The sequence below is a fragment of the Anastrepha ludens genome, chromosome 4 (genome assembly GCF_028408465.1).
Source record: "Anastrepha ludens isolate Willacy chromosome 4, idAnaLude1.1, whole genome shotgun sequence".
Taxonomy (NCBI): Eukaryota; Metazoa; Arthropoda; class Insecta; order Diptera; family Tephritidae; genus Anastrepha; species Anastrepha ludens.
This window is the reverse complement of record NC_071500.1, coordinates 80631595-80657261: the sequence shown is the minus strand read 5'-3', so window position 1 is coordinate 80657261 and position 25667 is coordinate 80631595. Positions and strand designations below refer to the sequence as shown.

The following is a 25667-nucleotide window of genomic DNA, read 5'->3' as shown; positions in this document are numbered from 1 at the left end:
CACAAATGTAGAGACTCACAGCTTTAACTCGATTCCGAACCGCAATTGGTTTTTTATGAGGAGCTTTTTCATAGCAGGAAAACACACTCTGAGGTTTGCCATTGCCTGCCGCGGGGCAACCGCCATTTGAGAAAACTTTTTCTATTATTTTTCTGTTTCATGCATAGTTATTCGAACCTACGTCATTGTTTGGCATTTCTGAAAATTTTCTTTATATGGGTAGGAGGTGTTTTTGATGAGAAATTCTTTCACAGGGATGAGTACCATTACCTGCGGAGAGAGGACCGCTGTTAGAAAGAAACTCTTCGACATTTTATGCTGCCAGTGATCATTGACCTGTTGTCATATAAATATAACCGTATTAAGCCATGCTAGCGCAACTAAAAGGATCAAAATGTCAAGGCGGTATACTTGTCCATTTTGAGGGAAATGTGACACATGGCACTTTCTCGCGACATTTTAGAATATGTGTGTCATCTTCATGTCATCTTGGGGCGAAAAATATGCTTAAAATTGCTCAACATGGCATCACATCGGCCAGCACAGTGGTAGCAGTCGCAACGCAAGGATTTCGCACTTTTTTGAAGTATAAACTCTTGAAAGTGGTGCTTATTTAAATTTACTGCCGAAGGGCTATTAGCAAACACTTTCATCATTTGGTGTTTCATGTCCGGCGATTCGAAACAGGATACCGAATGGTGGTCATACACAAACCCACTCCACTACGACAGCCGAAAATCTGAAGGATATTTCATGGCCACTGAAAGGATATACGTGAACACAGAGCATAGACGGCATAAATAATTCTTGCTCATTTTAATGATGATTGAAAGTCGTTCAGGTTTGACATAGTTAGACTTTCGTGAAACTAACGAGGCACAACAAGTTCTTCTACTTCTGAGATGTACAGAGTCAAGCCGTTCCTGTATCCAACATTTATCCAGCTGCTGCTGCTGCCTCTTTATCGTTGTAGAAATATACATAATTAAGCTAAAGCTTTCCATAAAACTAGCAAACTGCAAAAAATAAGCATACCGGACCGAACATGACCTGAATGCAGGTAATGAGTTTCGGACGAAGAATCTACTTTATCCCAAGGAAGTAAGTCACCATTTACAGAAGAAGGATTGAAGAGGAGAATTTTTCTACATGGAGATTGGTCTTTCAAGTATTAACGCTAATTCTACAATTTTTCTATTGTGTACACAATTGCGAGGGGCTTTAGCTGGAAAATTTATAACCCATGTACTTCAGTAAGAAATTCTTTAAGAAGTGGTTTGTATGTAATTTTTTTTCATATTATATTTGACTAACTCTTAAAATGTTTTGATGATGATATTGATCATTCCAAGAACTTCGTATATGAAATTCTACACGCTACAGCGAGGGTGATAAATGAGTAAACAAATATAACTTTACGTTGTCATATGCTGCACATTCATATTTATGTGCTTTCCCATTATAGTTCAAGAATAGCATGCAAAAAATCGCATGAAATAAATTTATATCATAAAGATCATAAAATGTAAACAAAGTGTCATTGAACTAACTACGGCAGTGGACATTCCTGCATATGTGAACATAGAAACGTGAATGTATGTAAGTAAGTATGTGTAAAGTTGAAAATTATGGTGTTGGCAGGATACATATAAATGTGACTATTTATTCATATTTGGTTATTTCTTTGTTTGTGTCACATAAATTATTCTGATTCACACTTGCTTCCAGTAACCATTATGTTGATAATTTGACCATAATTGCTCGAAACGTATGCACATATGAATGGTATGTTTGTGAGCGTTATAACTGTTATTTGCTCGTATGATTGCCGCTGGTATATCTCATTAAATATGACAGATTGTTTTTGACACAAGGCTAGACACATACGAATATAAAATACAAAGATGGCTGTAACCAGCGCGACATTCACACAGACACACATTGATTTTGGTGTATGTTTGTATGGGCTGCATGGACATATTGATGACAGTTATTATTCAGTACAGTGCGTAGAAGTCGCTACCTTAGTCATTTATTTGAAATTATGCGTAAATATTCGTATGCGTGTGTTTGTGATTGTCTGTATATTAGTACTATGTAGCAGCTGATTTATATAGTATTTTCTTTTCTACATTTATTTATATCAATAGTATATTCTTGGGTATCTCATTTTATGCGTAAGTATGTGTCGCCACGTCCACCAAAGTTATGTATGCATATTTGCAAGCCATCAGCGATATTAAATGAAAAGTTACTTATTAACGTCTAATAACTTATTTTACCCGAATGAGCTGGATTATTTCTTTATCGCCTTTAGAAAATTAGATTTTTACATAGAAAATTTCAAGTTGAAGTTTAAAATATTAAATTAAATATTACAATGCAACATTTAACTACTGTGGTGGTCTAATAACCAGCTTATTAGAAGCGTAATCTCACATAATATTTGTATTCAGTGAACCCAAACGTCCCCGAGTAACGAGTTTCAGGTAAAAATTTCCATGCGTTGATTTATTCCGATTTTCGGCGTGGATTATGGAGATAGGAGTGCATTGTTCAACTCTTTTCGGCTTTTGGCATTAGCCGCGATGTTTAAAGCACATCTTTGACATCGCATCAAATGTCGATTCTTGGATCTAGGCACATGAGCTGGAAATAAAACAACAATTGACAGTATGTGTGTTTCGAGACTAATTCAATAAAAGTTGTTCACGGAAAAATCAGCCTAAAACAAATTCGTCTGTTTCTTCGGTAAATCTCGTAATTTCGCAACTGTACTCCTAGGATCGTCAGTTCTGAGCGATACACAACCATTTGTTTGCCAGAAATTTGCCGAACTCCAATTATTCTTCACCAATGCAATGAAAGCTCCCCCGTATCGGCTAACACAAGTAAGTTTTTGAGTACTCAATACATCGAATTAAGGATACATTCGCTTAACAGCCCTAATTTTTCACCCAGCGATTTCTTTTTGTTGCCGAACATCAAGAACAAAATACGGGGTTAAGTTTTTCAACGTCTGCAGAAGCTGTCGAAGCCTTTTAGCAGCTCATTTTGGAGGTTTCCACTTTTGTAACCATACAGTGCTTTGAAATTTGGTGCAAGCGAATGCAGAAGTGTATTGACTTCCAAGGAGAATATTTTAAAATGCAATAAAGTCATTTTCATTATTATAGTATTTTGCTGTGTTTTCATTGGAGAGCGTAAAATATAAGAGGTAATCCTCGCAAGCGCAATCGCCCTCGAATTCGCAATCTTGGCAAACAATCTCCGACATCAATGAAAATTTTCCAGATAAATTATTTTAGGTTATACCATAGCAAGAAATATATATGAAGAAACACAACGTCTTTTCCCTTGATCACTATTGACCACTTCAAATAAATTCCATCTGTTGAGCTGAAAAACTGTACAAATTTTGCTTAGCTGCTACAATTGCTCAAAAGCTCGATAATTTCGAGCAGCTGAACAATGAACGATATTTGAGCGAGTATCGAGCTACACGCACTGCTCGATACTCGCGTATCTGGAGCTCTACTGCATACCTCTTTTAGAGGCTTATCGTCCTACTTTAACTTTTATTGGTTATTCAATAAAAACTATCTGCTGTATGATGCAGATGTTTAATGCAGACTTCGGAGTTGCGTATTTTGTAAATTGTTAATCCCTATAGTTTTTAGTCGGTAACTTTAACATTGAAAAATTTGACTGATAACTTAGTCAGCTAATACTCATACAAAAAAAGTTGAAGTATAGATTAGCGTCGAGAGTTCTCTACCTCTGACTCACGGAATACATTTTCCGCCATATACGAATTGCAACTAGATTTGGTTTTGGCGTTTATCTCGAGACATATACTACGTGTTTCTGAGGCAGACTCTTTTAAACTTGATATATGAGTACATTACAAAATGCAGAGAGCGGTACTTCGGCTGCAGGTGTATTGAGAAAACTCCTCTCCTTATTCTCTTTCTATGTTCTAGCTCGCAGCTGCTTTTATCGCATTATGGATTTATTATGGTCTGTGGCATCAATCAAGAGCCAAAAGTCAAAGTAACCCCATACAAATTCAGTGAAACCTCGATATAAAGAATATGAAGGGAACTATACAATTTTTCGTTATATCTATTTATTTGCTATAGGTAAAACCTTGGTACAACAAAATTTAAAGAAATCTAAAAGAAAATTAAAAATAAAAAGTTGTAAATTTTTTCAATTAGATTTTATTAAAATAATTGGTTATATTTGTTTGTTTGCGCGAGTTCGAATGCAGCCATCAATACTTCGCTCAACAGATGCTAAGCTATCGAATGCACTCATTGGTATAGCTTCCTGTGCCTCAAGAAAAGTTTGGAGCTTTTCAACCAGTTGTTTAGCTTCTTTGGCAGTGATAACGTTCTCGACCTCTTCATCCTCCTCCACAATGTCGACTGTATTTCTATTCAAAACACTATCAACAATGTCATCATTAGTAATAAGACCCGTAGTACTGACGTTATCATCGAAAGTAACAAAATCATCAAATCGTTCATACAAATTGAAATAGTTTTTAACGACAAGCCATTCTTCGCTGTCTTGAACACAATCATTTGTGGTCAAAATATTTGGATTGTCGACAAAGCCACATGTCGCAAAACAGTTGACAATCGTTAGTTGTTTTACGTTGCGATAGAATTCCTTGAAATTTTTAATTATTCCCAGATCTAGAGGTTATAGTCTCGATGCTGCATTTGGCGGCAGAAATTGTAATTTAATAGATTTCAGTTATGTAGGGTTTTTGTGAGCCATGCAGTTATCAACGAGCAATAACACTTTGCGATTAGACTAAGTCATTACGTTGAGAAATTTTTCTAAGTAATCTAACCATATTTCAGTAGTCATCCAAGCTTTTTTGTTCGCAAAGTAGTCCACTGGTAAGCTTTTAATATTTTTAAAGCATCTTGGATTAACCGATTTTCCGATTACCAGCAATTTTGTCTTCTCAGTGCCAGAACTATTTACCGTAAATAAAATTAAGAGTTTTTCCTTGCTATGTTTTTCGCCGTGGCATTTCTCAGATTTAAGTGCCATTGTTTGATCTGGTGCGCATTTAAAAAATAGCCCAGTTTCGTCTGCATTAAAGGTATTGTGGGGCTGATTATCTGCCAACAGACATGGTATAAACGTTTACCAGTCAGAACAAACTTGGTCACTTACACTGGCACTTTCCCCACTCACTTTTCAAAATCCGATATCATAGCGCTTTTTAAAATTTTCAAGCCATCCGCTGCTAGCCTAAATTCCAGCGAATTCTTCAGCTTTGGCTTTAATTAATGAACCTCTTAAACAGTGCTCAATGTCTCCATATTCAGCAGCCCGCACTCTTTTTGTCTTTAATGCCTTGGTGTTGTAAATAACCTCTTTATTTTTTTAAATTGTTGAAAGAGTACTCGCTGGAATATTAAATTATTTAGCAATTTCTTGCTTCGATTTATCAGCTTCATCAGCTTCATCAACGGCATCAATTATTAATTTTTTCTCGCGAATAGAAATTGAATTACGTTTCAATGAACTAATTTTGGCTAATGTCAAGGCACGAGTGACTACAATTTCGCACATTTTTGTGTACACGTAACATAATTACGGGACTTTTGCTTATTTTGCTTTGTTCCCACTTTGTTATGCTGAGGTTTGGGATAACGGTACTTTAACGGCTTGCTACAAATTTGATTTTGCCTTATTTTATTTTCGTTGTATAGAGGTGTTCGAAAAATTGCTTCGCTATATAGAGGCTTTCAGACTCAGAAATTCTTCGTTCTAACTATAGAGTATTTCTGTATGAAAAACTTCGTAAAGCGAGGTTTTTTCAAGGGACTTCGTTATGTTGAGTTTTTCGTTATAACGAAGTTCGCTATATCGAGGTTTCATTGTATTATAACTCTGCTCTTCCTTGTACACTTTGCAGTTACCTTAAATCTGATGATTTCTTTACCGACGTTAAACAAACTAAAGTTTGGTAGAGTATACGGCTATAGACAAAATCCAAGGAACCATAAGTGAGAAATCCATGATACATATATCGTCTTTTTCCAAAGAAGAGTGTCGTTTTTTCTTTCTGGAAATACTGCATCATGTTGCCATTCCAGAGCAACTTATTATCAAGAACTACACACAAATATTTGGGGTTATCATTGAAAATTAGTTTTGTAGCATCGTGTTGGGAGGACTGCAAGAACCGACAAGCCATATCGCTTAGTAATTCATTTTCTCTGCTAAGCTAAATTACCAGTTTAATTACTTTTCTGGATTAGATTAGATGAATATTGTGGATGTTAAAATGACAACAATCGTATTTGAAAAATCAAGGCGCTTTAATCAAGATGCGTTAACAAAGAAAACGTCGAATGGGAGAATAGTTCAGTGTATTACTGGAACGATAGTATGGAGTAAATAGAATATCCTGAAGCAAGCAATGCATGCAACTATTACGATACTTTAACCTTCTAAGCAATCAAGCTATATGCATTGAGTGCAAGTGTAAATCAGACAACTACGCACACGAAAAAGATACCATTTTATAATTGCTATTCAGACTCATAGACTTCTCTCTAACTCACAGATTTTTATCGGCTGCTTTGCTTTTGTTTTCGTTTGCTTACTTGTTGTAGGCTAAAAGTATTACCTCCGCACGCTTGCCTGCCAATAGAGTTTAACTATGCAACAGAAGCCTACTTCACAATTTTCTAAAGACAGCAACTATCGTGGCTTTTACTACCATTTTTAACAGTTTGAGCCGCTTTAGACTTTCAACTGCAACTTCGTCTCGTTTAGTTTTTTATAGTTACTTTTTTTATTTTCTTAACAGTTAAGAGCTTATCAAGAGGTTAAGTGCGGTAAAATTAAGTGTGGCACAACCAACGTTTATCCATTGGGCTCGATGTTTAATCACTTTAAATTGGAGTGCTAGGATAAAGGCAACTGGTGGTGCTTTAAGAGTGTGAGTACTGTGCATTTCAGTGAGTGAAAGTTTGTCTACCAGTTCAGGTAGCTAAAAGCAGTTACGAGTAGCTAAAGAAGTCATTGACGCCGACTGTAACTGAGGGCTTAAGTTTTAATTGCTGAGAGGGAGAGAATTGCAGTTATACCAGAATGTTAAAGAGGGTGACATTTAAAAAGTGGAAATAATTTAGCTGTTATGGTTTATACATTTTTATAGTAATTCATTAAACAATAATTTTTCTTTTTTACTATTAGCACACATTTTTGCTCAAATATTTTCAAATAGGGAAAATAAACCATTTCTGAATTTTGATAACTTTTTAAACCTTTAACTGAACTCTTTGACAACTCGTATCTTTTCATGTGGTTTTTGCTTTCTCAACATATATGCTACTGAATTACTTGTGGCTCTTATCATTTTAAACTCTTAGCACTGTTGTATATAGATTTTATATCTGGAACAATATGAGGTCTTGTAATTAGTTGGATACATAATACACTCTATTAAATTACTTCACACAGGCACTTGTTGACATATTCTAACAGTTTGTTGTTTGTTTTCATTTAACTTAATATTTTTATGAATATATCATCCAGTTCAAGTTCATTATCGAACAAAAACCATGCAAATTAAAATTCAATCAGAATTTTTTTTAAGTATGAAGTGGCGGCCGCCGTAACTGAATGGGTTGGTGCGTGACTACCATTCGGAGTTCACAGAGAGAATATAGATTCGAATTTCGGTGAAACACTAAAATAAAGCCGGTCGCCCCTCGGCAGGTAATCCGAGTGTATTTCTGCCATGAAAAAGCTCCTCATAAAAATATCTGCCGTTTGGAGCCAGCTTGAAACTGTAGGTCCCTCCATTTGTGGAACAACATCAAGACGCACGTCACAAATAGGAGGAGGCCAAACACCCAAAAAAAAAAAATGTACGCGCCAATATATACATATATATATATAGTTGCATAGCCAATTGAATTTTGTTTTAATAAAGTGAAAGGCGGAAGTGGCTCAAAAATCGTGTTTATGGCGGTGTTGGGTGTTTTCTTCAGCATAAAAAAAAACTTGTGGAAAAGTATTCTGTATTTAAAATCCTAATTGATACAAATATTTATTGCAAAATGATGCATTCTAATTAAAAATTTTAATGCAAATTAACTTAACTGTTTTTTAAATGGGCACGAACTTTGAAACATGAATTTATATAGTTTTTGTTGAAGAATGAATTTGATGTGAACTAAATTTTCGTAAAAACTTATTAAAATTAAATAAGAAGCAAATAAATGGTGTATATTTTGTATAGTATATAGTGTATAAATGAGGAAAACTAAATGAGAGGGAGCATCTAAAAATAAACCATAAATGACCTACCGGCGATACACCAAAAGGTTTCCGGAATATATTCGGACAACTCAAAATACAAGTTTATTCCTTGAAAGTGATATTATCGCCTACAAAGTGCTGTCCATCAACTGCAAACTACTGATGCCAGCTCTTGAAACATTTTTGGAGCTCTATTTTTGGTGTGGCCATCAGAGCCGTCTTCGATTATTCGATTACTTTCTTTCGACTGTTAAAAAAAACTTCCCCGTAGTGGTTTTTCGACTCGATCTGGTGAATTCGATGGCTGTTTGATGGTGTTCATTTCATTTTTGGTGAATAATTCACGGTTAATGATGGCTCTGTGCAATGATGCGTTATCATGATGCAAAATCCATGAGTTGATTTCCCACAAAACCTTTTTTTTTGTGGCGAATTGTTTCACGTAAACGTTTCAGAACACCCAAATAATAGTCTTTATTAACTGTTTGACCTTCTGGCACAAATTCGTGGTGTACAATATCATTGTAATCTACAACAACCATCAGCATCGCTTTATATTTTTGCCTCAAAACGACATGGCTTGTTTAGTCTTGGTCCATTTGGAGCTCTCCACTCACTTGCCTGATGTCTGGATTGCGCGTCGTACTTATAAATCCACATCTCGTCTTCAGTAATAATGCGTGTGATGAATGTTGAGTCGCATTTAGCTTTGGAAGTCATGTCTTTGGCGGTCCTCGATTTTTTACGCCGATGCCAGGGCCCTTGGAACTAACTTTGCAGCAACACGGCGCAAATCCAAATCCTTAACTACGAAGTCCTTAATGGCTGGATGAACTTCAAAATTTGTCCTCTGCCAGCTCTGTGATGGTCACTGATTGATTTGCGGTTAATTGTTAACTTTTCTTTCACTTTATTGCTGTTTTCATCAGTTTTCGATATCGACAGCCTTTCCCTGCATTTGTCATCCTCGATGGACTTACGATTCCATATGAATCGTTCATGCCACTCGTAAACGGCCTTTTCTTCAGTATCAGGTAATTTACAGAAACAGTTTCCCAATTTAATTCATTTTTAACGCAAAATTCAATACCAACTCATTGTTGCAAAACCAAATCCAATTTTAAAACTATGAAAAATCGAAAACAAGTATTAAATTTACTCAAATGACTTTACATACCTATGGACGTACATACATTCTGCGGTGTGAATGAAATTTGTACTTTTAAAATTGGAGTCAACGCGACAGGTGGCGAAATATTTTCCCTCCTTAAAATCACACCTACACTTATATAATTCTATATGTATCTATATTATATTCATATAGAGTGTCTTGTTACCGACTGTAAAGGATTTAAGGTTCTGTGGCTAATTTCACGATGAAAGAGACCTAAAAGTTGTGGTCGCACTTGAAGGCCCTAGAAAAGGCATCCCTTTTTATTATAGTCTTGATGCACTACGAAGATATGTCTAAAAATACTATATCTTAAAATGTAAAAGTCATATGCTTGCAAGAATAGGTTCATATCAAAGCCAGTTCCGTTCTGTCGGAAGTTAGATTCCGTTCAAAATTGTTGTTTTGCCATCAGAGACTTAAAACGAGTGCGCAAGGAAACCAATGATAACAAAATTCATCTCAAACGGTTGCAGCTAAATATATTCCATCAAGAGATCATCTCAAAGCTTAAATAATGCGGCTAAGTGGCGCAGAAAGAAGCTCTTCCTAATAAGCACTACACTTTCCATGAGTCCCTTGAGCAACAAGGCTCAATAATTTTATCAAGTCGTTAGCCGCATCATATTGGTGCGCGTTAACAAACCTTATGAATTATCGAGCTCAAATAAAAAAGGAAGCACTGGTAACACTCATTCAGTCCTTGGTTCTCCCATTTTGCTTAAGCTAACACAACCATTAATGAAGACTATTTGAAATTAAGTTAGGTTTACCGCTGAGAAGAAACACAAGTTTTAAATTTCAAGGAATCGCGAATTTGCCGAAAACTAAACAACTTTCTTTTCAAAGCAGGAGGAGCATTAAGAATTATGTAGAATCTCCGCAAAAGTTCTTACTGAGAATTCCAATCTGAATTTTTAGATTGAAGAACTGAAAATGGAACTCCTTAAGAACAACTTACGCTAAGTAAATAAAATAGATAATGCATGTTAATACTTAATACATTTTTTTGGTTTTATAAAAGTTTTATTGAGTCTATTACTCGATTAAATTTCTTTACACATTGCGTCGTGAAGTTTCAACTCAATCAGCAATCAGTTTTCAACTCGTCTTTGAACTTTTGCCGCTTGGCCAGCTCGTTCATTGTCTTCCGTGTCACTTACTATTACTTGTATAGAATCGAAGAGAATAATACTTCATTTAATTGGCATTAGCCGTGAACTTGCCACTCGTAGTCACACTGGCTATTCATCATCTTATTATAAATATGTGTAGTAAGAATGTCTTCATTGCGGATGCGAGATGCCAAACTTTTTTAACAATTCCCCGCAGGCATTGCACAACTTGTGTGTTAAACAGTTTTGAATTCAGTTAAAATGTGAATTGTTGGAGTAAGGAGAAGAAACAATAAACCGAGCATAGGCTTTTGACATTTTATGATTAGCGAATCTTTACGCATAATTAGAAAGCTATTATTTCCCATAGTTCATAGTTGTTCTGATAACTGACTTAATTTGCTGACATCTATTATCTTTTTAAACAGTTGGTTTTTCGAAGATATAAAAGCAAAATAAATTTATCAAGGAGTGTTGAAAGTGTATAAGGACTTTTCATCATCAATTAGTACAGCAGAAAGTTTGGTTGCTGTATTTAAACGCGGCCGTACACATCTTGAAGACGATCCACGACCAAAAACGGAAACACAGACATCGTAAAAAAATACCGGTTATCCTATTAGAAAGTTATCATGTGACTGAACATGATTTAGAAGAAGCCCGAGGCAACTCAATGGGCAGTGTAAGTATCATGCTATTTTGACTGAAGTATTGCATTTCAGAGAGCTCTGTGCGCAATGGGAATCACATTCGCTAAGAATGAAACAAAAACACATTTGAATGACACTTTCTCAGTAATATTTGTGTTGAACGTTTTCGAAAGAATAAAGTGAATTCGGTGCATCGATTCATAATTATGGATGAGACTTGGGTCTATCATATTGACTGTAAATAAAAATCTTCTTAGAGTTCTTGTGCAGAAATCGGCCAGGAAGGTGTAAGCATCAGGGCTTTGGGAAGCGAAAGTAATTTTTTTTGTGGATTACTTGCAAACTGTTAAAAAAAATAAATTCTGAATATTATTTTAAGCTTTTAAACCAGCTGAAGGAAAAAACTCGTGAAAAAGACCCAGTTTGCAAGAGAAAAAAAAACAGCAAATTGCTAAAATCCATGAATTAAAGTTCGAATTGTGGGCCATCCACCGTACTCATCAGATTTGGCCCTAGTGACTTTCATCTGTTTCCAGACCTAAGCAAATGCATACATGCGGAGTGTTTTTCATCAAATTATGAGGTCATATCAGCGGTGGAAGCGTATTTTGCAGTCTTTCCAAATTCTCACTTCACCGATTGGATTCATAAATTGGAATATTGAATAATAAAGTGTATTTTAAACCATTATTATGTATTTCTTATCGAGTCACAAAACTTGTTAAACAACCTGGTATATATGGATAATTAGTACGAGTATATGCATATAAGCATGGTCTATAGTAAATTGAGCTGGAGGATCTGAGATAATTAATGCCTTCGGGCACAGTACTAAATATGTATCCATAAAATACTGTCAAAAACCATATTTTACTTTTTACCTCCTGCAGAATTTTATCTCTCATTTTGAACTGGCTCAATCTTGTCCAACTCACTGTATTCAAAATTAAAAAAATCATCAATTCTATCGACTTGAAATCAACACAATTATTATTGTGTTGGCTACTTAGTAATTGCGGATTTCACTCATAGATTGCAGACGTAGTACAAGTGTGAAGCACATTTTGTTACTCGATAGTTGATTGACAGCTGAAAATCAGTAAAAAAAAGTTGTTTGATCGGTTGCGTAGTTTTCGTTTGGCGTTCGTTGAAAAATAGAAAATCAAAAGGAATATTTTTGTCATATTTGGCTTTTTTATTTCCGCAAAGGGAAAACCGCATCGCAAGCTCATAAAAAGTTATGTGCTGTTTATGGTGACGAAGCCTTAAAAGAAAGGCAGTGTCAAAATTCGTTCTGGTGATTATTCAAAGATGAAAAACGCTCTGGTCGTCGAGTTGAAGTTGATGACGCCCTAATCAAGGCAATAATCGATTTGGATCGTCACAGTACAGCACGTGAGATTGCAGAGAAGATTTATGTATCACCTACATGCATTCAAAATAACTTAAAGCAACTTGGCTGTGTTCAAAAACTCGATACATGGGTTTCTCGCGAACTGAAAGAAACACATTTAACGTAACGCATTAACAGCTGCGATTTGCTAAAGAAACTAAATGGATTGTTTACAACAATATCAAGCGATAAAGATCGTGGAGCAGGCCAGGTGTACCAAGTCAAACAACATCAAAAGTTGATATTCGTCAAAAGAAGGTTTTGTTATCAGTTTGGTGGGATTACAAGGGAATTGTCTACTTTGAACTCTTAACACCCAACCGAACGTTCAATTTTGATGTCTACATTGAACAACTATCAAATTAAACAATTCAGTTGAAGAAAAGCGGCTCTAATTGACAAATCAAAAAGGAATTGTATTACATCATGACAATGCAAGGCCACACACATATTTGGCCACTCGGTAAAAATTATTGGAGCTTGGTTGGAATGTTTTGCCACATTCACCATATATTCAGGACCCTTGTACCATCAGATTACGTTTTATTTTGATCGTTACAGAACTCATTGAATGGTAAAAATTTCAATAACGATGATGATTTCAAATCGTACCAAATTCAGTTTCTTGCTAATAAAAACCAGAAGTTTTATGAACGTGGGACTATGATGCTGCCTGAAATATGGCAAAAGGTCAAATATGCAAAATGGGTAAAACATTACAGAATAAAGTTATTTATTTCCATGAAAAAATAGTCTTTGATTTTGTAAAAAAAATCCGCAATTACTTAGTTGTCAACCGAATATATACGTCTGAGAAGAAATACATTGCGCCTTCTATGGATTAGAAAAACAAGCAGTCGCTGTAATCAGCGGGATATTTTCACGATAAGAAAAATTTACCATTTTCACATTTTCCGACTAGAAGTATTAGCCCAAAAACAATCTCGAAATATGTAATACGGAACCAGTACTCTATGAGCCTACTTGATGCATTTTGATTGTTACATATGGACACATGGCTTACGTAGTTCGCATACATGCATACACTCTCACTTTTCACGTAAAACGCAACCACAGCTGTTGGGAGGCAAACACGTTCCATTATTTTCAGAGGCTGATGCAAGGCTAAGTGTGTGCATAAATGTTGATGTTTTAGCGGTTGTAATTGTGTCGTGAAAATACGTTGGTGTTTGCATGAGCGATTGTTATTTTCGTTCACCACAACTTCCCAAGGTGACAATAGCAAGCGCATTAATAATTAGATGCATATATACATACACATTTACATACTTAATATATTGCTAATTATGTGGTTGCAACACTTGCTAATGTTGCTTGCCTTATCATGGCACCAAGGATGCTATTAGAGCTCTGATACATACATACAAGTACACATTTATTAAAGTTAGGCATTGAAAGTTTAATCGAGGACTCCTATGTAGGTATAATGTGCATTAAAATTATAATTTTATAAAAAAATAGAACTGCATCACTTCCAAATTCATACATTTTATTTTAGAGAACCGCTTTCCGGTATAATTTTGAATATACAGGATTACCGTCAAAGTAGTGCCAGATACTTAAGGGCATTACTCCTTAGACAATTTTTGATTGTATATATATATATATATAAATATAGTTAGCGCGTACAGCCTTTTTAGGTGATTGGCCGAGCTCCTCCTCCTATTTGTGGTGCGCGTCTTGATGTTGTTCCGCAAATGGAGGGACCTATAGTTTTAAGCCGACTTCAAACGGCAGACATTTTTATATTATGAGGAGCTTTTTCATGGCAGAAATACACTCGGAGGTTTGCCATTGCCTGCCTAGGGGCGACCGCTATTAGAAAAATGTTTTTCTTTAATTTTGGTAGTCAAAAGAGTTTTGGTAGTGAAAAGAAGGGAGGCCAAAGATCTTAGATCTTAGGGGCAGCTAAGGAGCAGGTGCTGAGTTGATTCTACCTCATCCTCCATATAGCTGACGCAAAAAGGACTCGAAGTAATTCCGAGTTGCACGACATGTATACCCCGCGGATAGTACCCCGTGAGGATGCCCATAAAATTTGAGAGTTGAGATTTTGTCGTCCTCAGAATATCCCTGGAAAGTCTCCGATCCAAACGTGGTCAGAAGGATTTCGCATTTGTGTACTTGCCCAGCGTTCGCTGAGTTGGTGCAAAACCCATCCTTCCAGAAGTAGATCCCGATCCTCTCCTTTCGCGGGCTCACTGCCTCACAAGTCCCTCGTCGGCTTCGCAGTTTCCCGCAATGCCATTATTACCAGGTACCGATATTGTCCTTATGTTGAAGAATTGTGATGCAATCGAAAGTGAGACCAAGCATTCCCTGACCAGTTTCGAGTGCACCATAATAGATCCTGTCGATGAGAGACGATGTTTGGTTATTTAGGCTTACTTTGTGAGTCTATTCAATAACATTATTCCAAGTATATTATAGCTTTTTGGGTAGCTAAAGCGCATGGAACCGTTTGCTATACGGTAACGGAGACGGAACAACGTTTAGTAGTCAAGACGCATACCACAAATAGAAGAAGCGGCTCGGACAAACATCTGACAGAGGTTTACGCGCTAATTATACATAAAAGTACACACTAGTTTTTCAAAGAATTTGTGGAATAGTTTCCAAACGAAAGACTTTTTTAATGATGTGAAGGACACTATTCGTGAATTAACTATCGTAATTATACAATACTATAGGGTTTGGTTCAAATTTTATTGATAATTTTTATTAATTGACATACCTTCTAACTAAAGGTATTAAAAAAATCGGACCCTTGTACCAACATTTAAAAAAAGTGGAAAAGTTACTCGTAATCCTAGATTGGGTACGGTTAAAGGTGTAAGCTCGTAAACTTTAGTGTGGGACCACCTTTTAATAAGATTTTCTTTGTAGTGTGCAGGTAGTGTAGAGTTATATTGAACTTATTTTTTTTGTTCTGGTTACGTAGTTTTTTAGATTTTACCTTGGTTGTGAATAGATTTTAGAATTTTATTAGTTCTTTTGTAGTTTTCCTCTTAAGTGCTAAATAAGCGAACGTATCAAGTTTACCCTTGGATTTCAATATGTCCTGCCATCTTTACTATTTCTGTAAAACTTGTTGCTTTAGTTTTTAATGAATGGGAAATGAGGAATGAGTTAGGAAAGAATGCATGATTTTCTATGAATAAAAGGACTTGCAGTTTAATACCGACACCGAAAGTAAGTAATTAAGGTATGAGTAATAAACAATCCAGAATAGTGTATTTAAAGTGAATTTGAAGTAAGCCGAATTTTCTACGGAGATGCACTTGTATATATTTTTAAAGCAGAGGCAAGTATTTATATGTACCTACGGATCAGAAATTTCATATATTGACATGTAAGATAAGATAAAATATTAAAGATTTAATTTTGTAATATCAAATGATTGGGTGGCTTTGCACAAATTAAAACACCACGTTCTTTAATTGTATATTCTCGCTAAATAGAATCTGGTTAAATGCATAGTAGCTACGAGGGGTGCCTTTTATATGTCGGGATTTGACAACCCTGGTGTTGCAATCTGGCAACTGACAGCTGTATCGCAAAGTTTGACATTTTTTGGCTTTTAAGTACTCAGAATGTTTTGAAATACCAGCGCTATTTGTGTTGTTTACAGTAACTTAAAAGATTCATCTCGGTCCAAAAATGGAATTAAATCGTGAACATTTTCGTGCGATTATTTTTTACAACTTTCGACGTGGATTAACTCAGCAACATTGCATGTTTGAACTTAATTCATTTTTTGGCGATGAAGCTCCATCAAGGACCAGTGTTTATCGATGGTATGGTGAATTCAATCGTGGTCGTAGTTCACTCCAAGACGAATTACGTGAAGGTCGTCCAAAATCAGTTGTTGTTCCGAAAACCATTGATGCTGTGCGCGAACTGATATTGGAAGATAGTCATGTGACCTATCGTGAGATTGAGACAATCTTAGGCATTAGTGAGAACAGCATACATTCAATATTGCATAAACATTTGACTGTCAAAAAAATTTGTTCGCGTTGGATCCCACACATTTTGTCAATCGCTCCGAAAAAGGCTCGTGTCGATTGGTCGAAGGAAATGCTCAAAAAATACGATCGCGGGGCTTCGAAACACGTCTATGACATTGTGACAGGTGATGAATCATGGATTTACGCGTATGAGCCCGAAAGTAAACAGCAGTCCACTGTATGGGTGTTTCAAGATGAGCCAAATCCAACAAAAGTTGTTCGCGCACGAAGCACTTCCAAGCAAATGGTCTCCTGTTTTTTCGGAAAAACTGGACATGTCGCAACCGTACCACTAGAACAACGCAGAACAGTAAATTCTAAGTGGTACACAACCATTTATTTGCCAGTTGTCTTCCAAGAAATAAGGAACACCAATCGCCAAAGACGGATCACTCTTCACCAGGACAATGCGAGCTCTCACACATTGGCTCAAACGACTGCATTTTTGAGCACCCAAAACATCAAATTAATGGGTCATCCGCCGTATAGTCCTGACTTGGCACCGAATGACTTCTTTTTATTCCCGTACGTAAAAAACAAACTGAGAGGTCAACGCTTTTCGACACCTGAAGAAGCGGTTGCGGCATTTAGATTGCATGTTTTGGAGGTACCTCATTCAGAGTGGCAAAAGTGCTTCGACAAATGGTTCAAACGCATGCAAAAGTGTATTGATCTTCATGGAGAATATTTTGAAAAACAATAAAGTAATTATCGATGATTAAAATTTATTTTTGTTCTCTAATTCCGACATATAAAAGGCACCCCTCATATACCATTATGCAAATACTCGGCTATAGACAGTAATGTGACAACTACGTAATAGGAAAACTACAATAACGATTCGGCTTATAAAGAAACTGATTTAATTATTGTTCTGCATATTCCCTTGAAAAGTACGTTTTTGATAACTGTAACCCCAACACACAACTAAATAGTACTTAAATTTTTAGATATTTTCCAAAATTACAATGTCATTATTTTTTTATTAAATTACTGGTTTCAGGCTTGCAGCTTTTAAAATATGTAGTAAAACCAAAGCCAGCCTTGTGCCGCAAGGGATGCTTCACAGAAACTTGGCAACGTAGTATTAATGAAGAGTTTTTACAAATCGACGAATCTCTCTAATGGACCCAAATTAAGACGAAAGCGAGAAGTAGACGACATTAGAAAGCATTTGTTTCGGCACTACGCGCCAAAAGAAGGCGCGGTAGCAACTAGCAACTAATAATAATAATGAAACTCGCTATTTTAACATGCACGATACTTTTTACACGATACTTTTTTTTTTTATTTAAAACCCGATGCTGTATTCCCATACCAGAAACAAGTAAAAGCATCGATACGTACCACCTCTCCAAATTACCACTAATCGCTAGTGCAATGATGAAAGCAGAATAGCTGCAATAATGAAATCGTAATCTGATTCCTACCGAGAGTGTTTGAATTCCGAATAAATAGATGAAGAAATTTCCTTTCATACCATATATCTGAAAAGATACTGCTATTTCTTTGAGAGCACGGCATGCATGTTCAACTGCTGCAGTACAAATTCCAAGTGTCATACGAATTACTTTTCATAAAGATGAAATACCTTTCTTTTGTTAACCTGACTTTAATCATACACTGGTTTTTGCAATTTATCACATTTTTTGAGATTTCAAAAAACTTCGTTGACTTCAGGCCCATATTTCTAGGAGAAGACCACAGGTCTTAGAGGAACTCCAATCCTCTAATTTTGCGACGAAACCGTCTCCAAAGTTCCCTTTCTAGCCAGCTCCTCACAGAATACTCCCCCACTAACCCTTCCGCCAAACTTCGAGCCATCCGTGAATGTGTTTGCCATGCCTTGCCGCCAAATGTTACACCCCGCCCACTCATCCCTTCAGGGAATATGAGTGGAAAAAGGTTCGCTCGGACCTAGCATGGGGGTACAATGATCCAGCACCATAGGGATGAACTCAAAATTTTTAAGAATGCTAGAGCATCCGTAGTTTAAGCCTAGCTTATGGCCTGAATACCTTAGTCTAATTGCGGCGCGTGCAGCGGTAGTTTTTTCTGGGGTGTGAGTCACACCACAAAATGTTTAATGGGTTTAGGTTTGCCGATTTTACTCTTCGCATTCATGCGGTAGGTCCTTAGGAGATGGTGCGCACTTAATTTATGCAGATCTAAAAAGGTGATTGGGTGAAATTTAAAGAACAAGCCTAGGGCACTATCATCGTCATCAAACTCAATTATTTTATCTTCCAAATCAGAGAAAAAATTTCCCCTTCGCTGTCTTTTAGAGGCCAACTTCTAGACCACATTGTCATTATTGATCTAAATGAAAATCACTCAGTATATAAATGGAATTAAAAAGGATAAAAATTCACCTTTGACAAAACTCAGCTAAATATATGCACTTACAATACATACTATCAGCATCAAAGGAAAGTGTACCGCCATTTGATAAGTTTTGACCATTTATTTATTTAGTTTTTAATTATAATAAAACTAATACAAAAAATATAGTTCATACTACTACAAAAACCGTATACCTAATGAAACTAACTACCTAATAATTCACTAACTAATTTTTAGGATTTTGCTATTTTCTCGTACTATTTTTACTACTTTAGTTTTAGTTTATATAGTTCTGTGAAGTCCAAGATAGATTTCCGATATATAACAGGTGGCGCTAAAGTAATCCTCCTATCAGAAAATGCTATAAATCTTGCTAATGTCAGTTCTGTTTTGACATTTGTGTAGTAAACACATGCGAAATACACGTTAATAAACAATGTTACGCTACACTGCTCCAGAACGCGGAATATTGCTGACTATTTATTTGACCAATAATCGGTCGGTGACTTTGGCACAACGTGAATTTCGTCGCAGATTTCCTCGCCGTCCAACGCCTACTATTGAAACACTGCGACGTTTAGCCGCTCGCCTCGAAGAGACTGGCACAACACGAGAAGCTGCCAGGCGTGGCAGACCCCGGAGTAGCCGTTCTGCAGAGAATATTGCTGCTGTAGCCGAGGATGTCATGGAAGCGCTGTCGACATCGACCAGACGACGTGTCACGCAAATGGATATCAGTCGATGGTCTTTACAGCGAATTTTGGTACAAGATTTGAAGATGTTTCCCTAAAAACTCCAGACGGTGCATCAGCTGTTAGCTGCTGACCGCCAATCGCGTCTAACATACGCTCAATCCATCCTTAATGATCACCAAGAGGAAGATGATTTTTCATCAAAAATAATCATGAGTGATGAGGTCCATTTCTATCTTAGTGGGTACGTAAATAAGCAAAATTTACGCTTCTGGGGCACTGAAAATCCGCGTGGAACCCACGAAGAGCCATTACACCCGCTCAAAGTCACTGTATGTTGTGCTGTTTTCGCTGGAGGAGTCATCGGACCTTTTTTCTTCGAAGACGTTGCTGGCCAAACGGTTACTGTGAATGGTGAGCGCTACAGAGCAATGATCAACGAGTTCTTTTTGCCGCAACTTGATGAATTGGGATTGGAAAACAAGTGGTTCCAACAGGACGGTGCAACGGCACACACTGCACGTGCCACAACCGATATGCTGAAGGATGCATTTCGCTGGCGCCTAATCTCCCGTTTTGGCGATTTGCACTGGCCAGCAAGATCGCCTGATTTGACCGCTCCAGACTTCTTTGTGTGGGGCTTTTTGAAGTCGCGGGTTTATGTCAACAAGCCTCAGACTCTTGCAGCTCTTAAAGACAATATCCGTCACGAATGTGAGAACCTATTGCCGGAAGTGTTGGCTAAAGTGATGGAAAATGCCATAAAAAGGGCTCAAATGGCAATCAACTGTGGTGGCGGCCATTTACATGACATCATATTCTCGACTTGAAGTAAAAAAAATTAAAAGACCAAATAAAAATAATCCACAAGAAGAATCAAAGTATTTAATTTTTTTTTTTAAATTACAGCCAAAAAACATCGCAAGGTTACTTTTGCGCCACCTGTTATATATTTTTTTCTTTAGAATGCAAAGCCTATTTCTGAAAAAAAAATTTCTTTATGTAAATAAAATCCATAAATGCATGCTATTATATTATCTGGTATCTTTGAATAAATTAAATTAAATAATCATTTTGAATTTATTATATCACAAAAAAAGGTGTAAATAAAAACTTTAAGTCTGTTTGTGAAAAAAAGTTTATGAATTGGGGCGAAACTTACCGCAGTGTGTCGTTTAGGACAAAAAAATAGATATGTCTGCCGAAGGTTAAAAAAGCTTTTAATTTTCATATCACTGAACACAGATTGCAGTGTGCATTAATGTATTTTGGATTAAAATGGACCACTCTTTTAGAAACTCATAATCTATTAGCGATATTATTAAATAGTACAAACGGAATTTTATATTTACCTATGTGATGAATGATTGGCGGCCGCCGTAGCCGAATGGGTTGGTGCGTGATTACCATTCGGAATTCACTCTGTGCCAAAGATTCTACCTTTGTTAAAAGTATTTTTATTCACTGGAGATAATGAAGCAACATGAAATAGTGAGTGGTGACATATTTTTTTTGACAAATGCTTAACGCAGAGGAAAATATTTTTAATGAATTGTTATTTGGTCACAATGATGAGTGATTGCATTGCCGCCGCAGAAAGCGAAAGAAATTGGTTAATATTCCTGTGCCTTAATTTCTCCCTTCTTTAATTTTAAGAACTCTACGGGACTGAAGCTACTTCAAAACTATAATATAGTTATAAGTACTTTTAAATACTATAGTTGATGAACCACCCGACGGGTATCCGAATGGTAGTCACGCACAACTAACTCACTCTGTTGGCTTTCTGTTTGTAATCCTAGTATATTTTAAAATTTATGGAAACTAATGCGAGTGTAAGCAAATGTCAATACGCAAAGCATACTAATAATAATAACATAAATCTTAGAAAGAAATTTTTTGATTGAATTTTTCATACAAATCGCTCAAAATTTCTATAGGAAAATTGTCTTTCCGTTTTCCTTCATTTCATTTGGTGCATCGCTAAAACGTGTTTAGTTCAAAACCGCTATTGTTGTAAGATATATACTCCGTTGGATTTTGAGGCTAGACATTATTATCGGTGGCTACTAAATCAACTTATACTTCTTCATTAATAGCATTAACCCACGCCTGAAATTTTGTGCTTTTATAGAAAAAGCTGCTTAAGCGTTTTAGTTTCGTGGCTCGAAAATTTCTTTCCAACGTCAGGGTGAACAAGTCAACCTGTCCGAAACCTCGTTTGGTATTGAGGTCCTTTCCAATTCTAACGGGGCTGCTGGAATTGCGAAACGTTACTGTGTACAATCGTATTAGTTTTACGGAGATATCAAATTCAAATGTCGCTGCATATAGGTAGGTACACAGCTCCTTCCGCAACGCTCGATGCTTAGAAGATTGAATGTGCGTTAGTTCGCACCGATTTCATGATCGCCCTTCTTTTGGATTGGCAGAGCTCATAAATTTCAATCGATCATGTTTTGCGAAGAGGTTGATGCTAGTACCTTACCAACTCCTCGCCGCCATGCTTGAATATTATAGCCAGCAGTTCGTCGGCCCCATAGTCATGGTCGAATTACAGTACGACAGTTTCGTCTTTACAATATCTGTAGATCTTTCATTATTCAGCAGCTATGAGGAGTGCTCTCTCCATAGCTTGAGCATGCTTTAGCTGTCAGTCACCGTCTTTGTTCTAACAGCAAAACGCTTTGGTCCTGAAACATTCTGTAAGCATCCGAACTTTCTGTGAGTATAATTGTTTGTTTTAAAATAATGTAGCATCTCATGCGTGGTAGCGTCTTTTCTTCTATGATATGACTGAAATCTAAATCCTTTTTGGGCGGCGGTTCACAAAGAGTGTGAAATTTTATGTTTATCTAAAACACTGGAAGTATATCTTCCATCTATTGCAGCATGGTCGGTTTAGCTTCGCGTTTACGAAATTGGTGCTGCAGACTACCATTTTTCGGGCTCCGGCGAAGTTGGTTATCCTCAATTTATTAGTCGATGTTATGTCGTTTATACTGCATTTTTCGACTGTGGGGTCCAAAATCCCTTCCTTATCCGCTTCGTCATTGAATTTGCCAAGCACGGAAGCCCCATCTTCCCCCCGGTTCACATCTTCGTCTGTTTGCGTCGTCGAAGGCCTTCTAGATCGCTGTTCGTCTTCATCTAACACACTTTTAAAACAGCTTTCACGCGCGGAGCGATGTTGACTGCACCGCTGTTGCCAGCGAACTGGGACCGGTTTCTAGTGGAAGGGGAAGGTCCAACGATCTTTTTCCCCACCAGCCGATTGGGTTGATCGCTTGGCAGACGCTCCGCGCGGGAAGGCTCATTACTTTTCAATCAAACTCTGTATGTACGTGCCAGACCCTCATAGAAACAGACTTTGGTCGGATGGTCCTGCTCTTCTGTCGGGGTGTGGGCGTACATGAACGGGATTTGTAGGCATAAAGCACTGATGTCACACTGCATAATCTGAAACATTTTTGTTCAAGTTTGGTATTATTTATTAGACAAATGCGGAACTCTGCTTTTTCCATCGTCTCCGGCTATTGTGTTTATATGAATGTCGATAAATAGTTTGCCTCTTGGCTAACAAGGTTTCAGTACCATTTCGCACATGCCTCTTGTTATACATATAATGCACTTGGGCTATCAAAAAGTTTTCTTCAATACTCCGTACCACTTCCTTCCGTCCACACAGGAACTTTATCGCTCCATCCAAAACCAGTTTAAAACTTTTTGCTCTAACCTGTGACATTGACCGGATGAGTTTTGTGCGCGTGAGTGCATTTTATTTTCACACATTCGTATACTCGATGTTCAGCACTCAATTATACTTATTGATGAAATTGTAAGTCATTCTTACTGTAGCCACTCGTGGCCTCTCCATATACATATATGGTATGAAATATGTAAATTAGAGTCCACGTTTGCCCGTTTACTTAAGTGATGTATTTAATAGATAAGTTGATTGTGAGTATTTGAAAAAAATCTGCAAAAATTCCCTTTTTTTCTATAGCTAATTTTCTTTTGTCGCATGTCCCTTGTTGTACTTTTTTAACTCTCCTGCCATATGCCAGTCAAATGTCAATGACTTTCGACCGTATTTGTGATTATGGTGATGACATTGTGGTATACCATATTCACATAAAAGCTTTAATGAAATTGTTCATTGTAAACTTTTGCTCGGAGGGCCGCTAACAGCCAGCAGCTTGCAGCCATCAACCATGAACCAGTCGGTAGTCAGCAGTTGAAAGGGTGAATGAACACTTCGAATGTTGAAAAGAGTTTCCAGTGCTCTCAAGTTAATAAATACATATACATATAATTATATGCATGTCTATGTGGGTGTATTTAAGTTTTGTGTATGTTCATTCATATGTGTCATTGCACATTGGCAACTGTCAACTAGTGGTGACAGCCACAGCGTCGTCTACGATGACAGCAATGAAAGGCGGATACAAGTATTATTGTACCCCTGGCTGGTCTGGCTGCCAGGATGGCTATTCAATTATTTCAAAACATTGAACCTAACTTGCGGGAGACTAAAGCTTCAGAGAGCAAAAATGGACGTATTGGTGACAACATTCGTACTGTTCAGTTGCTCACCCATCAAATAAGACAAGTTTGCATTGCAAACATTTGGATTGGATGCGCATACTAGAAGTATGTGCTCGCTCTGCTTCCTGTTCGTTTAAGTTGTGATGCTTCTTGTTTTATCCCCATGCACTTGTGAACAAGGGTATGATGAATTTGCTCACTTCATGGCCGTATGTAACAGCATGAATGGATCGAAATAGATATAAACATATAAATACTAAAATACTCAAAATTATGAGAGGAGTCGATTTAGTTATAATTCGAATAAAAAATAATATATTTCAATAAAACTTGTTTAGTATTTAAATAGTACTGAAAATGGTCGACAACCATGCTCGCCCCACGTAGAACGGTAATTTTCAAAAAAGAAGCAAACGTGAAATCTTTGTCATAAATTGGAGCACAAGTAATTAGTTACGAGTACCTTGTCATGTCGGTCTACTTGCCGCGAGGATGAGGCTTAAGTGGTGATTTAACCCCACGTTATGGAGATTAACTTACCACGAATTCAGAAGGCACCTCCATATAGGAATTGGGTATCCGCGGAACGGCGGAATTGGTGGCCACCCAAGTACTATGTGGAGAGTACCGTACCGACAACCTGGCAGGAGGTATAAAATGCATTTTTCTACAATGTGGAGGTTAACGATGGATGTTTCTGCACGAGCTAACCCACTTTCACGATATCCTCCCGTCGAGTAATCGACCGCTCGGGCATCGGATTTGCATGCCCGAACCCCACATTCCCCCTATGGCCGGAACTGACACCCAGGGTTCCGGAGGAACATGGCACATTTGCTATGCCAATGGAGAGCCGAGTGAGTGTGAGCGGTACACTGTCGTCGAAACGATCCGAAGCAACTGAACAAGTTGTGGAGGATGTGGAGATGGCGGGCCATCTCTCAGTAGACTCAGATGGATCTCTGGTACCGAGTAAGTCTCTGACAACGGTCAAACCTGGTGCGAATCAGGTAAGTACCGGTAAAAAGACTGAAGTTATTGGAAATTCGAAAGCAGGTGTTGGTCTATCCACAAGGCAGATCTAACGAAGAAAACAGAAGGCGAAGAAAGCCGAAGCTTAGCTAAGGTAAGTACTCAAGTTCCGTCAACTTCGACACCTGTAGTGGAAACGGGAAAGCGTGGCAGAACAGAGGATTCCTCTGTAACGTTGCACTCTTCCGGAAACGAAACGGGGTCTGTGGCAACGACCGGGAAGAGGAGAAAGGCAAAGAAGAGGAAAGTCGAGAGACGGAATTCGCAAATGCATGCATCATCGAGCCAATCCATGGCATATAAAACTTTACTTGACAAGGCAGAGGCTAAGGCACCTCAAATGTCAAATGACACTCTTCCGTCAACGTCTGGCGAACCAAAGATGATG

General features: G+C 37.3%; 1 protein-coding gene across 1 annotated transcript in view; it reads right to left on the bottom strand.

The window, feature by feature from the left end:
• Nucleotides 1-25667, bottom strand: part of LOC128861886 (protein still life, isoforms C/SIF type 2) — a 418993-nt gene that overhangs the window by 153770 nt on the left and 239556 nt on the right. The gene's annotated exons all lie outside the window — the stretch shown is intronic.